This window comes from Parasteatoda tepidariorum, chromosome 1, assembly GCF_043381705.1.
Source record: "Parasteatoda tepidariorum isolate YZ-2023 chromosome 1, CAS_Ptep_4.0, whole genome shotgun sequence".
NCBI lineage: Eukaryota > Metazoa > Arthropoda > Arachnida > Araneae > Theridiidae > Parasteatoda > Parasteatoda tepidariorum.
In genome coordinates, this window is record NC_092204.1 from 71,921,423 (window position 1) to 71,937,906 (window position 16,484).

The 16,484-nt window shown below is 27.3% G+C and overlaps 1 protein-coding gene and 1 long non-coding RNA gene across 10 annotated transcripts in view; one reads left to right on the top strand and one right to left on the bottom strand.

The window, feature by feature from the left end:
• The window catches only part of LOC139426887 (uncharacterized), a 317,926-nt gene that overhangs the window by 108,850 nt on the left and 192,592 nt on the right, over window positions 1-16,484 (bottom strand). The window lies entirely within an intron of this gene.
• The window catches only part of LOC107447961 (silk gland factor 3), a 463,042-nt gene that overhangs the window by 50,923 nt on the left and 395,635 nt on the right, over window positions 1-16,484 (top strand). The window contains exon 1 of one of the 7 annotated variants that reach the window (XM_071186997.1): window positions 1,121-1,230. The exons of 4 other annotated variants lie outside the window; for them this stretch is intronic. The gene's annotated coding sequence lies outside the window, so the exon portion shown is untranslated. Of the gene's footprint in view, window positions 1-1,120; window positions 1,231-7,839; window positions 8,783-16,484 lie in introns of those variants that run through there. 2 more of the 7 variants (XM_071186990.1, XM_071187000.1) reach the window with 2 other exon arrangements.

Here is a 16,484-nt window from a genome sequence, read left to right on the forward strand (position 1 = left end):
AAATTGCAAGCGTTACAAGGCACAGCTGACAAGTTGATTTTACACTTAAGTACCTCGAAACTTGCATTTTGTTAGCTATGTATATAATTTCACAGAATAAAATTTTATGAAGTGGTGGCACGTACTTCGAATAAATGATTAAGTTTTTTCTTAGCATGGCAGTTGAAACTAGAGATTGTTTATGAAAATTTGATTATCAAAGCTTGTGCATTACAAAAGACAATTCAGAAATTAATTTTACACCATAACCAATTATTTTATTTGTTACAAAAAGAGGAAAGATTAATTTTAATCTTAATTTTTGTGTCAAAAAAATTCTTATAGGTGTTATAAGAACAGAGAGGATTAATTTGGAATACGAAAAAAATCAATTTTTGAAGGTGATATAAGAACAGAAAGGATATGCCAAAAATCATTTCTTTAATGTTTTATGAGAACAAAAAGGATTGATTTTAATTTATACGCCAAAGCCCACTTTTTAAGAAACAGAGAAGACGAATTTTAATTTTACAAAAACAGAGAAGATGAACTTTAATTTTACACGTCAGAAAAGAAAAAAAAAAGATCTTGTAGGTGTCATAAGAACAGAGAAGATTTTGAATACAGGAGAAACCAATTTTTGAAGGTGATATAAGAACAGAAAGGACACGCCCAAATCAATTCTTTAATGTGTTACGAGAACAAAACGGATTAAATTTAATTTTATACGCCAAAACCAATAGTTTAATGTGCTGTGAGGGCAGAAAAGAGGAAATTTAATTTTGCATAAAAAATAGAAAAGAAAAACAAAAATTAAAATCTTGCAGGTGTTATAAGAACCGAAACTTACATGCCAAAAGATAAATTTGAAGATGATATAAAAACAAGAAGGGCCAATTTTAATATAATACATCAAAACCAATTCTTGAAGACGATATGAGGGTAGGAATAATTAATTTGATCTTAAGTGCCAAAACCTATTCTTTAAAGAGACATGAGGACATAAAGGATTAATTTGATTCTGAACATATGCATGGTGGCATTGCAAAGTGTCTCTGTCACGAAAAAAAAAGTATCATAGCTTGGAATTCTTTAGGCCTAAGGGAGAAGTTACGATGAGAGTTCTTGCTGTTTCCCCACGGTCTCTAGCAGGTGAAGGACCCTAGGGCACTACTAGTCGGGTCCTCGGCACGCAGTCTGCCTGCTCTTATAATCACCAACAAGGCACGCACGAATCTCCACTTTGGCGGGGTAAGTCCCAGGTTTTTTTCTTCTCTGCTACCGCACTGAGGCTTCTTTGTTGCACATTTCGTGTGTATGATGTACTTCTAGATAATTAGCGGCCTGTTATTTTAGAGTCATTTGTATGGTTAAAAAATTGGCCGTAATTTAGATTTGAATAATGGTAGGTATTTAGGAATTAAAAAGACAAAAGATTTGTTTCTCTTGCCCTTTATAATGAATGCGATGGCAGTTTTTAGATATTGTCTTAAGTATTTGGAAGAAAAAAATCGAATCACGTGAAAATTAATGAAGGTAGACTTTAAAGCGATTTTAAGAATTGCGTTTACTCATAAACGTAATTAATTTTTGAGTCTCAAGAAAATATTATTAAATTTACAGTGTTGAAAAATGGCAGCAATGTAATGTAAAAAATATATATTTTGGTTTGTGAGTTATAAACTGGTTAGTTTACATTAAATAGGGAGATTCCGTATGCTCCCGAACGTAAGATTTGAAGCAACTGCGCATGCTCGTGTTTTTTTAAGCATTACATATCCTTATGTTTTGTTGGCGTGGTTTTACAAAGCTACAAGCACGTGTTGGCGTGGTTTTGCAAAGCTACATAGCTGTCGAACGTTTTTTTCCCTTCTTTTTTTCTGCTTAAGCCTAGCCTACTTTTAAAATCACAACATGAACATGTTACGGATAGATTAAGGAGAAAACCAATACAAAATAAAGTTGGAGAATTTGTTATTTATGAAATCTTTGAATGAATCGTGTAATTTTACAGCAATTCGTTGATTTAATAATAATTTTTTTTATTTGCTTCAGTGTACAATTATGGTTGTTTAATTACTCTAGGTCTACAAGGAACTAAATATTTTTTTCGTTATTCAAACTTAACAAATATATCGATTTTAAGTATACAATGGGTTCTTCCCAACTTCGTCTGTTTGGTCACGTGGTGTTGTAATGCCCGACCGACTACGTCCATTGCTTACAATGCAGACGCATAATTTAAACTGAATTTTACTTTGTTGTTCCTTTAAAAAAAATTTCTTTTTGCATAAACTTTTCACTTTATTTTGTAAATAGATATTTGCAAAGAAATTTTTTTTCCTATTTCGTAATAACTAAGCTTTTATTTCTTATTATTCTATAACCGTCTTGTATCATAATATCCACGTCCATAGTAAATGCTTGCTTTTATTTCGTGGTAGAAGTTAAGATGATATTCCACTACGTTAGCATTTTAAACTTACGGGCTTTTGCAAAACCTATTATTTTTATTCCCGTAAGTTTGATATTTTTCCACGGACGCTTGCGCATTTCACCAGAATTGGCACATGCGCACTTCAATGCCCGTAAAAGGGCGAAATCTCCCGATTATTTAAAAATGTTACCATCAAATATTTAAAATTATGCCTTGTCTTTAAAATACAGCATGTAATTGCCATGTATACAACTTTCTGTAAATACTAGAAGACTCCACATCCTTCTCGCTCCACTCACCAACTCCCGTAGTTGTTTCTCATGGATCATTATTTTCTTTCTTCATAAAAGTCAATATTTTCCACAAAACAAGGAGAATTTTTTTCACAAAATATGCAAGCATTATCGTTTTATGCAGAAGCATTTTGTTAATCTTCACAAAACGAACGATAACCTGAATTTGAAAAATAGTTATCTGTACTTGAATAAAAAATTTAACCTAAGATATACAGATTATGCGTCGTAATACGAAGAAATAAAATGAGAAGTAAATTTACTTTTTAACGAGACTGAAACCAGTACAAATTGGGAGCATTTTTTATGTCTCTTAGAATTGATTTTTTAAAAATTTTAGGAATATTATTTTATTTTTAAAAAAAAAAATTTTTTTTTTTTACTCTCTGTACACTTTTCTACAACATTAGTAATTTTTAGTTTTTAAGATTTATAGGTTTTGCGTCATAAGACAAAATATAACGTAAAGTTGAGCACCCAAAACAGAACCGGTGCTTATTATTTTTTCATATAGAAAGATTGAGAAAGTTTCACTAGTTGAAGAATAAAAATTAATTTCATACTTGTATAAACTTTTATTGCAAGTGGTGTTAAATATATATTGTTTGGAGAAATATCCGGCTCATTATTATAATTTTTTGTCGGATTTATTAATTATGTTTTCTATTAAAAGACGAATTAAAATATTGGTTAGATTATTAGAGTGTATTAAATAGATTATAAGATTGTATTTCATATATTGTATATCAAGTTGTGGATTTAATACGAAAGAAAAAATTGCAACACGTATATATTAAATGCTCCTTAACAAAATTGCTTCTTCCAAAAATCTCTACATTCTAAGAAAAACTGATTCTACGTTGAACTATAAGGAACCATATCGCCGGCCAGCATGCCGAGCTGTCAGTGTACCTGACTGTGAAGTCAATGGTTGTGGGTTCGACTCCCGACGACTCAGGGCATGGATGTTTCTCTTTGTGTGTTGTTCTCTATTGTGTGATGTGTGAATGTGGTCCACCCTATAAATAGGTATCTGTAGCAGTGTAGCGTGGGTAATGTTGCTTGCCTCCGTGACTTAGGTTCACGGAGTTTAATCGTTTCGTGTAATCAAGTTTAAAAAGTAAGATAGCATGGTTCAATTTAGCACAAATACCAAGGTTGCAGCAAAATTGATGGATATTATGGTTCAAAATATCTAACATTAATGATCGATCATAAAACTTTTTCGATAATATTTTTAATGTTTCAAAAATGCCTAACTATGCTACCTTGCTTATAAATACAATCCTTTGCAAAATATTAAAAAAATAAATCAAGTATCAGTGTTTAAATATTGCAAATGACTTAATTAAAACAATGGAGATGCTTATACGTTTCCACTATTGCAATGAATGATTTGTGATTTTTTAACATTTTTGCTCTTCTGTTATGTTGAAAAAGAAATTAAATTCATTCAAAGTTTTTAATGTAAAAATGCTTATATTATGAATCGATTTTGTTTTGATTTAATGTGAATTGAATAAAATCAAAATTAAAAAAAAAAAACTATTTATTATGTGAAAATTGAAAATACATTTTATCATATTTCTCACAGAAAATATGAATGATTATTTTCATATATTTCATCATTTAGGAACGCGTAAGATATTATGCGCAGCTTTGTTTGAAAATTGAAACCTTATTTTATCACATTTCTTGCAGAAAATAATAAAGCTCTTTTTTTTTTTTTTAATTTTCTCATACTTTATTATTTAAAAACTCGTAAGATATTATGTACAGCCTTGTATGAAAATTGAAATATCATTTTATCATAGTTCTAACAGAAAATATGAATGCTTATTTCCTTATACTTTTTTAAGAACTGTTAAGATGTTACATGCATTGCATTTTGCGATATTTGGTTCTATATTACAATAAATTTGACTGTAGAAAGTGTTCCAAAATCTCCACACAATCACTAGTGAGGAAAATGGGTTGAAAAACGTCAATATATTTTTTGATTGCCTGATTAAATTTGGAGGTGTTTCCAAGAATGGTTCTTCAATTTTTTTGTTTCTTCCAAGAACCACCTAGGTCTGATGCTTTCAGTCCCACCTTCCTCAGTGGTGATTCGTTTGAATCTGACAACGTTTTTCTCCCCCTGCCTCATTTTCCTCATTTAAACACTAACTGTAATGTGCCATTTTGACTTTATTTTTCTTCCTTTAAAAATCTTTATAGAATAAATGCTTTTTTACAAGGTTTTATTTTTATTAAGTACGAAAGTATCAACGGTGAAATGTACAGAAACTTTATTTTTACTTGTTAATAAAACTTAAGGAAATTTAACTGATAAATTTATCCGTTATTTATCTCATTATAAGTCTAAAAATTGGTTTCTGATCACTTTATCACTATTCATTGTAATAAACTGTATGGAATATTACAAGATTTACTTTCGATTTCTCTCTTCAAATATTTATATTTTTTTGAATTACAGATGAATTGAATTATGTATTGAATTTGAATTAAATAAAAGAAAAACTACATTTGTATTAGTAAACAATTTAAATAAAAAAGTTAGAAACCAAAAACAAGCAAAAAATAAATCTAAAGATATGTATGTTAGCACAAACAGCACTTCACCTGGGGACACACTGTCTGCTAATACATTTCAAGACCCAATTTATACCACAATGAGGTTTCTTTTTTTTTTTTTTTTTAAACAGAATTTGCTTCCGATTTTTCCCTTCAAATATTTATTAACACTTGAGGTAATGTTACTTATTTTTTCGATGATTTAAGCAAATTGTTATGTTTCGATAATAAGACTTAAAGAATGAAATTATCAAGAAAATTAGACACAGCAACAGTAGCAGTGACTTAAATTACAACAAAATTACAGTAATTTTGTCCCGACTTTGTTAGAAACCCCTCATGAACTGCTCAATACTCGGTGTAATACAGGAAGCGAATGACAGCGTCCATTAGTGGTAGCAGTCCCCCTCCCCTCCCCCAGCTACTTGAAGAAACGCTTTAGTAAGATACTAAGCTACAATATTTGTGGTAGTTTTCAATAAATTCTTAGAGAATGAGTTGCTCAGTTTTTAGAATAAAATATTTCGTCGTTTTGGAATTTCCGTCCGTTTGTAGTAGAGAAAAAAAATCGCTCATTGATGATGAAGTAAGGTACAGGTAAGTGTAAAATAAATAAATAAATAAATAGTTCATTACACATATAGTTAGAGAAATGACACAACATATCCATATATGTGATATTTTGTAATAAAATAAGTAAAATGCAACGTAATAAGCACAAATAACAAACTCATAAAGCAGACGATTGTTTCGATACAATACAGAAGTTTGTTCGTCATTGACGAAGCAAAGAATGATGATAGAAGGAAGATTTCAAATCAAATCAAACCGCAACAAAAAGTAAATGCTTACAAACTTTAATAAAAATTGCATTTACTTTCTCTTCATCAAATAAAGTTTTTAAAACGTTTACTTCTTTTTGCAATTACTTTTTTTTTCTGCATTTCTTTTCATTCTTGTACCGAAACGATCGTCTACTTTTTTTCTTATGAGAAAAAGTAACAAGACCTTCTTATCATTGGTTAAATATTTCTTGCTTCAAACTTTTTATTTTGTAATGACTCTGCATTTCTTTACATTCTTTGCCAAGACAATGACCAAGGCAATATTGTAATGAAAAGATAATCAGCTTTATAAACTTGCTCCTTTATGCGGTTTAAAATTTAACTTAATATAGCTGAAAATTTATTCATCATGCACTGAAAGCTAGATTTTCGCAATCTTAATAAGTTATAAAATATTGCATTTACACTACAGAACATTTTTAATGCATTAGAAAACTTCCCGAAAACTGGAATTTTTGTGTTTTACTTTCCACGTAATTTTTTAAAATTTTTTTAACCGGCATTTTGGTTTTAAACTTAACTGAAAAGTCATATGCTGTTTTTACAAAGTTTCGTAATGTCTCTTGTGAGTATCATCATGTTTATAAACTAAGAATTATTTCATTTAATCTAATTTCAGATATTTTTACTTTTTTGAATTTTAAGCAAAAAGATCCGCCCTTTTTAATTTTAAACAAAACTATCTGCGACAGAGAGACTTAAAAGAACGTAAGATTTGAAATTAAGAACTATCTGATAGGGTAATAAATTTTCAGCAACACAAGTTATTAAGCCTTGTTTGGAGAACAATGGCTAAACATAATGAAATTAGTAATAAAATGGAGATGTAAATTTTATTTTAAATTTTCGTTATAGTTAAACAATTAATACGAATATTTTTTTAAAATTTATTTATGTTGTATGCATTTTAATTCTTAAAAATTAAAAATGTAAAACTTATTGTGTTAGTTCAATAAATAATCATTCATTTTAAGCGTGAAAAAGACAATAATATTTAATTACTTTCTTAGACCTAATTAAAAATATTTGATTTTATTGAGTATTCCAATACGTTTTTCCACAAAAATTTACGATAAAAATCAAGCCCTATTCATTATAAAAAAATAAAAATACAAGAAAGTAATTTATCAATAAAATCCTTTAATTTAAATTGCATGAGCGCAATAAAACTAAATGCTGTAGTTTTTATTGCGTTTTCCTATTGTGCAGTGCTGTTAAATATTGAAATATATATTAATTGGCACTTAACTTTAAATAGTATTTTCATTAAACTAAGATTTAGTACTAAAACATCATAAAAGACCATGAGTAAATCAATGAAATATTACGGTAAAATTTTTATTTCTAAACTCCAAGCTAATATGCTAATAAATAGAATTTTACTGTCTCAATAGTTATAAGAGGATTTTGAAGTTAGAATTTCAATAATTGTCTTTTATTTTTCATCAAAAATTCAGAAGCTGATATTATTCCTAAATTGATTCAACCTCGCAAGCAACTCCACTGAAGCGAAACCACCGATGGAGAAGAATTAGAAAATTGGCATGGCGGTTAATTTTTTAGTTGGCGATAAAATTATACATACAGTTATATTAACTACATTATACACAACGGTTACTCATTTCCATTTGTTAAAGGACGAGCCCTCTTAGCTTACCACATGACAAGGCTTGGGTGGGGATTTCAGCTTCTGACATACAAACACAGCATAAAAAGCACTAATATTTCCATTTTTGTCTAGTTTTGACGAATTTGCACACAAGGCACTAGTGCCCCATTCGATACAAAGAGCTGATAAAAAGTTCTCAGAATACAGTATCGTTCTGATTCCTAATCTTGTTAAGTTTTCAGCTGCATAATTTAGCAACACCCGTAAGCAAGCTTGTTTCGCATCTTATGACTACAAATTCAAGTAATTTCCTCTTGCGGCCTTATGAAAAATGCATAGCATAAAGTCGTTTTAGAACTTGAAACCAGCAAGGGATTTCACTTGATGCTAGTTTCGCATCCGTGTTCGATGGAACGAGAAATACTAACTTTTCCCCCTTTAAACTCTTGAGTTAAAAATCGTCAGTTAAAACAAAATCAGCTGACTGAAAATCGTTTGCTTGAAAACGATTTTAAAAAAGTTTAACGCATCAAAATATTTAAATCAATTGTACTAAGTTTTGCTGGACGATTGTAACGTATAAATGATTATAGTTACGTCATATATCATGAAAAAGCTTGGCACGTGCATTAATTGTAATCCTTCATTTGCATCTACCGCCAGTAAATATTCATCTTTTTTTATAATAGAATGATAATGGAAATATGATAGGTAAATGGATTAAAAAGGGTTGGGCGCTAGATCTGGAATAACATTTCTTAAAGTGTTTCACTATTGGAAAGTGGTCTATAGATAGACAGAGGTAAAGAACTGGTGAAAGGTGTTGCCATTTTCTACAAACTTTTAAATAAACTACATTGTTTTTGGATAATGTGTTATGTAAAGAAAATTTATGTGAGTGGCAACAGCGCTTTGTGTTCCTAAAAATGCAATTCATAGTGTGCAGCAATGAAAATGCTTAACTCATAAATAGATTTTGAATGCATTTTGCTTCAATTCTTGTTCGTAAAGTTTTTCAGCATATGCATCAGTTTTCAAAAAGGTAAATTTTATTCGTATTATTTTAGTCTGTTTTAAAGTCTAGAAAATATTTTAGAAAATTGATTTATTATTATTTTCTTAAATAATATCTCAGTTGTAATCATCACTTTCTCAAGCTCAGATTTTTTCTAGTTCTAATTAATTTGGTGCTGTTTTTTTTTTAACTATGCATATTTTTTATTAACAAATTGCTTGAGTGTCGAAAAATTTTATATTATGAAATGTAGCTCATAGTTTGAAGCTTATGCATAATTTTGTAACTACAGTTAAATTATTTTGTTTACTTTGCAATATTAATTTGATTAGTTTTAATTGCTCTATCTAGGATTAAATTTTGAGTCTAAATATCTGAAAAGTACTGGAAACAGCCCTTCATAAACTTTAAATTAATTCAAAGTTTAAAATAAAACATTGTTTATTGAAGTAGCATTATACATATTTTATGTAAACAAATAATCTCGAGATTAGAAATAAGAAAATGTTACAAACAAATTTTCAAAAGGCCTTAAAACTTTTCTGAAACGAATTATAGATATCGTAAGATAGTTTTCAATTGTTTTGACTTACGTTTGTAAAAAATATCGTGATATTGTACATAAATTTAGCTATTGAAAAGCTAAGAATTGTATGTAATACTTGCTATTTACTTTTGTCTCATTTAATGAAGTTCATGTAATTTACTGACATAGGGATATTTTCACATTAAATGTTTTGCATTTTTTTCACTCTCTGGTGGGTGGCATTTGACCGTGCTATTTTAATCATTGCACTACATCAGACATAACAGCAAATTTTTCAAAATTATTTGATATCTTTTTGAAATATTTCATGTTCTCTATTTCATTATTTTCCCATATGTTTGCTAAAAAAAGGAAGAAAAAAAAAGAGAAGGGGGAAAAAAAACAGCAAATGATCCATTTTGCTTCTAAATATTTGAATAATACCGAAAATTGCATTTTAAAAGCATTCAGGATGCAAGTATTTTTTTACCGTAAAATCCATTTTTACCGGAACATGTTACGCAACGAGAAATTTGATATACTGTAATTTTTATAGTAGTAATTGCCGTAAAATCACTGAATCACTCTAATTAAATAAATATTACTGTAAAAATTACAGTATAATATTTTACGTTGAAAATGGATATTACGGATGACACACCTAAAGTGCCTGTATTTTATCCCATAATTTTATCTGAAATTTTTTATAGTGTACTAATTGCCGAAATTATAACATTTTAATCAATGAAAGGATTAAAAATATAGCATTTATTTGCAAACAGCATAAATATATTTCTGAACAAATTAAATAATTTGTTTGCAAATATTTAAAAAAAATACTTTAGACTTTGTTTTTTTTTGTAAGAAATAATCTACTCATATTTCATATTCTACAAAAATGCTATATTTCTAAGATAATATTATAAAAACATTTAGGAAACAGCTTGTGGAAAATGCATGTTTTAATAGATTAAGAGATTTTTCGAAACATAAATGTAACTTATCTGCTTTTTATGCTAGTTTAAATATTGTTTATTTAAAATACCGATAATTTTTTTTTAAATAAACAAAAAAAAAACATATGTATTTCAAAGAAATCACCCCAAAATGTAACTTTTTATCTTTACAATATATTATACCATGGAAACAACAGGAAATTACGTAATGTTTATAGGAGATTAAAGAAAGAAATAAAATAACGAAAAAATGTAACGCACTTATTCTTCTGCGTGGATTAATTTACAATCTTTCTCCTGAAAATATTCATAAGAACATGTTTTAAGTGAAAAATTACATCAGAATGTTTTAAAGAAAACTACGTATTTTTACGATATGTTTTCTGTGAGATAGAAAAAGATTTCGAAGCATAAATGATATTTTTGTTCTGTTTGGATTAATTGACATATTTTTTGCTTAAGTAATTGACGAAAACATGCTTTAATTAAGCAATTATGCTATAAAATATAAAGGAAACATTCTTAAAATAATGTATTCAACACAGAGAAAAACATTTGTAAAATACGGTACTGTATGGTAAAGATATTTCTGGTTAAAAAAAAAAAAAAAAAACTATAATTCCGGTTAATGAAACCAAAATGTACTGTTTTTAATCTTTTCTTCCTCTTTTTTGGTTCATATGGTATCGATTTACCGAAAATTCTGATTTTGAAAATAGTTCTTATTACCAAGCATTTAGTAAAAATACAAAACTGTAAAATAAATTTAACTAAATAAATGGTTTTTATGCCATGCTCGAAGGTATCATAATAAAATTACCAAATTTTTCGAGAATTCCAAATTTTATCGCGTATTGTAAAAATCATAATTTAATGTTCATTTAACCAAAATCTTAGTGCATAGAGAAACTTTTAATGCATGGAGAAATAATAATACTTGATATGTTTTTATAGAAATTTAAAAAAAAAGAAAAAAAGAAATAAGAAAAAGAAATGAAATTTTTTTGTGTGTGGATCGGTTGAAATGCCTTTTACTTAATAATTGGTCAAAACATGCCTAAAATAAAAAATTCGATGTTAAAAAATACTGTTTGCAAAAATAACACTCTTTGAAACACATTTGTTTCCATGACGAATAGAAAAAAAAACTATTGACGGGGAAAAAACTATTGATGGCAAATGGTGTATTTTCCCAGGGCTATTATCTATAATTTTCTTTTTCTTTTTTTTTTAGAAATTTCTTTTTCGTCTTGTTTACAGCATCAATAAAACTTTAATTTTTAAAACTAATATCAAATTATTGAATTTAATGTGGACAACAAATGTTTGTATACATATTAAACTGAAAAATATCGAAATCAAAAGTCATTTTGCTATATTTTGAAACAGCCTTTTTATTTATAACTGGGGAAAAGAAAGTCTTTTTATCTCTTACAAAAATATTTTTATCTCTTAGAAACATAATATACTTGCAGTTAACATGCATTTTCAGTAATGATTTTGTGATGTTATGTTGGAAATTGTTTTGTTAAAATTAAATGTTGCTTTGTCGTCGAAATTTTTTTTTTTATATGACTGCTTATAAAAAGCAGACATTTCTACGTGTTAGGGACTAAATAAAACATACATTTTCGGAAACTTTTTAAACGCTGCAAAAAAATAACAAAGAAATATTTTTAATATGTTTTTGCAATCTTACTACAACAAATATGACAGGGAATAGAAGGTGATGAATGTATTAAATAGAATAAATATGTATATTTTATTTATATATGTATATTTTATTTATTATTCATAAATGTTTAATGTAACTGCTTAAAATTACGACTATATTTATTTTGTCTAGCGCTTTGAAAATTTATCACTATTTCCTGATTCATCGGTAGATGGCGTTTGCTGTAGCTTGAGTACATGATCAACATTAAATTTACTTAATTTCAAAAACTGCTTTATTTTTTATGTAAAAATTTCAGATAATTGTTTCTCTATTATATTTATGAATATAGTGTGGTTTTTTCAATTTTTTTTCTGTTAATCGGAAACAGCTTTTAAACAACTCATAAATTTGTTGATGAAATATATTTCTGTATAGAAAGAAGTAATTTCAGTACAAAGTTTTCAAGCGTAAGTGCTTGCGTACTTGAAATTAAATGAAAAAATATTTACTTTTAAAATAGTGTTATAGTAAATTCAATGAAATTCCAATTGAATAGCAACTGTATGCGTATATTAACGAAAACTGTCTTTATTTTTTTAAATAGAAGAAATATTTTAAATTAGATATTAATGTAAATGCAAAATTTATTTTTTTGAATATGAAGTCCTTTACAAATATAATGGCAATTAGTACTTCATTTTTGTTAAAAAAAGAAAGGAAAAGAATATTTATGAATATTTACACAATACAGTGTTAGCAAATACGCTAAAATAAAACGTCACAGTATTAGTTGATTAAATTAAGTATATAATTTTTAGGCTATCATCTATTTTTAAACGAATGTTAACTTTCAAATAATTATTTCTTAGTTTTAGAAAGATTTGAAACATACATTGGGAAAAGAAGTATGGTCAAAACTACTAGAATATCTCTTTGGGAACACCAAAAAGATCGGTAGTTTTTATCGAAACACTTTGGTTAACATTTTGGTAAAATTAACAATATGGTTTTATATCATGTGATGAAATTTGGCAATTTTATCATGATACCTTAGAGAAGGGCGTAGCAGTCATTTATTCGGTTAAATTTACTTTCAGTTTTTTATGTTTTACTAAATGTGTGGTAATAAGAATTGTTATTTTGAAAAAAATAATTTCATGTAAGCAGTTACCTTATGAATGGAAAATTTACCAAATTAATGGTTTAATTACAGTATATTTTGATTTTATTACCAGAATTATGTTGTTTCTTTACCAGAAATGTCATTACCATGTAGCAGTACGGTAATTTTACCAGATTTTTTTTCTTCCATGTAGGACGGCATAAGTATATGATGTATAAAAATCGACTAGATGCATAATATGTTTTATACATAACTTGATAAAGATATTTAATTTTTAATTTCAATAATAGGACATTTTTTGATTAAGAAGATTACTTTAAATATTTTAAAATTATTGTAGAGTCATTAACGGTGTTATAAAAATGCATTATTGTATGTGTCTTTTGCCTTCTGATGAAACTAAATTGAGTTCCTTAATGATATAAAGAATTTAACTTAGAAAGAGAGAACATTCATGTAATAAATATTTAAAAAATAAACAAACAAGAGTTGATAATTGTAATAATTAAAAACTGCAGTTTTAAGTTAAATATTCATGAAAGATTTTAAACAATAAATATAAATTAGTGTTAGCTCGAAGCTTCTTTTCGTAATTTTAGATTTAAGAATTAGAATAATGTTTATGCTTACTTTGCAAAGACGGAAGTATTCATTAAACAGAGATAAATTGTTGAACCTGATTAGATTTATTTTTCATAAAAAATTACGTATTCATACCTATGTCTCAACATTGTTATTAATTTTAAAGATAAATTAAAGTTTCCATCCCTATTTCTCACACTAAAATAAATCTACTCATGTATTTCGGGTAACAAATCAGCGGTTTGATACCTAAGGAAACATTTTAAAATTTCGTTTAATATAAGTTGTAAACTTTTTCTACAGAATTGTAATACCAAAGTGTTTTATGTGCTTTATTAAAAAAAAAAAAAAAAGAAAACCATCAACACATTGGCGAGAAGTGAAAATCAAATTTATACAATGCTGTATTAAAATTACATTGCAGAATTTGTTTCTGTTTAAATCAAGTCATTAGGTGTATGAAAAACATTTTAAAATATTTTTAATAAATGGAAAGTTTATTTTTATTTTTTTATTTACTTTCAATTTTAATAAAAGTTGTATTATTCACTACAATGATCCATTTTAAGGAAAAGAGATTACTGTGAGTTAAACGCTTTACCCAGAGTCACGCATCAATTTTGAATCATTAGCATAACTACATATGCATTAACTTGTTTATTTATCGTTGTTTAAGTGAGAAGAAATCTGCTGAGCATTACTTGCGATTTCAGTAGCAATTTGTATTTGAAATATAGAATTATTTCCTTGAAAATTTTGCTAATTCAATAGAAAATTACAGCTTGTCTTTTTTAAAATTTCAATTTTAATTCCGTATGTTGTAAAATGTGAATCAATATTACAAAATATAAATTATTATGAGACGTGAATTATTATAAATATGAAATAGTATAATTTTTTTATCAATATAATAAATGATTTTTGACAAAAACTTGCATAATTAACATAGTTATTTATAATTATGTACAATAATAAAATACAATAAATTACAATTTATTTTATTATAAAATATAAATTGCACAGACCTACAATGTAAAAAAATGTCCGTTCTTTTTACGGTTTTTCTCTGTATATTTGACGGTTTAAAGCTGTTTTGTAGACGAAACGTCTTTCATCTGCCCCATTCAGCCTACTCATAAACGGATTTAAACCGTCAGTTCAAATTCTAGTTTTTACCATGCAGTTTTGCTTACCGTACGATAATTCTACCTTTTTTCAAATCATTCGACGATTATTATCTATATTTGGTCGTATTTTTCAGTAATTATTTCATGGTTTTGAACATCGTATAAATAAAATTGCGGTTTGATTTAATGTCAAATTGTTACTCTACTTGATTATTAACTGTCTTTAGATATAATTTTTCGGTAAGTTAAGTTGTCAGACATTTTTATACTGGTGGGCCACTAAAGTTTTAAAGTTTAAGATTTTTCTTCTTACTGAGACACTAAAGATGCGATAGCTCAGTAGACAGAACGCTCGCCTCCCAGTGAGGTTACCCAGGTTTAAATTCCAGCGTCGACTGATTGTATAACCTCTGCTCTTGGCCAACACCGACCACGATGCTGACATAGTTATTTTATAGAATTTTTTTGTCAAAACAACTGAGTTTTTTCGTTAAAATAAGAGTATTTATCTAGTTAAGAAACAGACCATTGTTTTTTTAAATAGCAGTAGTTATATATTAAATAATTGGGTTCTATACACGCCTACCAGCTGACTGTTTATTCCGTAAATTCAAATGTTTTTATTTATTTTTTGACTGTGTGCCATTTTTCTTGGTGCCGGTAATTTAGATACAAACTGATTTTGAGACTATGCGTGATGCTAATTTTAAATATGTAAAGAATTTACTACTAACTATACTTTAAGAGATTCACCATAGCTAAATTTAAAAAATCTGCGAAATGCTCAGTTCTGCAAAAGAAGAAAAAGTATGTTGTTAGTTTAAAATAATTTATTCTTAATTTCAATTAGTTTAAAATAATTTAGTCTATAATCGGTATGCTTATTTCAAATTAAATTACTTTTCATTACTATTGTAATTTTTAAGTATTAGCGTAAATACGCTGAAGAAGTTGCTGCATTAAAAATTATGCTTACAGTTTTGAATGGGGAACCTTTTTTTCTAGTTTGAAATTACCGCACCAAAATATCTAGTTAAAATTACTTTGGAATTCCAGGTAATAAACATAATATTTTTCTGCGGCGCTGTAAAAAATAGATATTTCGGAATTTAACTTAACTTCACTTTAAAAAATTCTGGATCAAATAACGGTACAAAGTACCTACTGGAATACTCAGTGTCTGTACTTCTTACCGTAAAATTTTACAGATTAAAACAATCTGATAAAATATAAATTTTACCGTAATATTTAAGTACTGTAAAATCTCAGAATATCTTTAATTAAATAAACAATACTCAGAAAATTATTTATTCAATCGTAAGGGTTTGATTAATTTTAACTATGAAGAATAAATGCCTCGGTTAAAGTAAAAAAAAAAACCTTAATTTCAAAATTAATGAACACGTTAATCAAATGAATGAAGTATAATTTGTGTACATTAATTTCTATAAAATACAGATTTTAATACTTCATTTTTTGAAATTAATTTTCAATTAATTTCAAAAGTTCACCTTAATTTCTTTATTCTAATTAGGCTATACTTAATTGTTCTTAATTATATACAACTTAACTACATTTTCATTATTTAAAATGTGTATTAAGACTAAATTAATGTAAATATGAAATAACAATTATTATTTAGCTTAATATTTTATGGGCGAAAAGCCAGAAAAAAAGTGTGTGTGTATTACAATAACAGTGTCACATGGATCCAAGCATTTAAATATTTTAGCGAGGTGTTTTTTCAATATTTTTAAT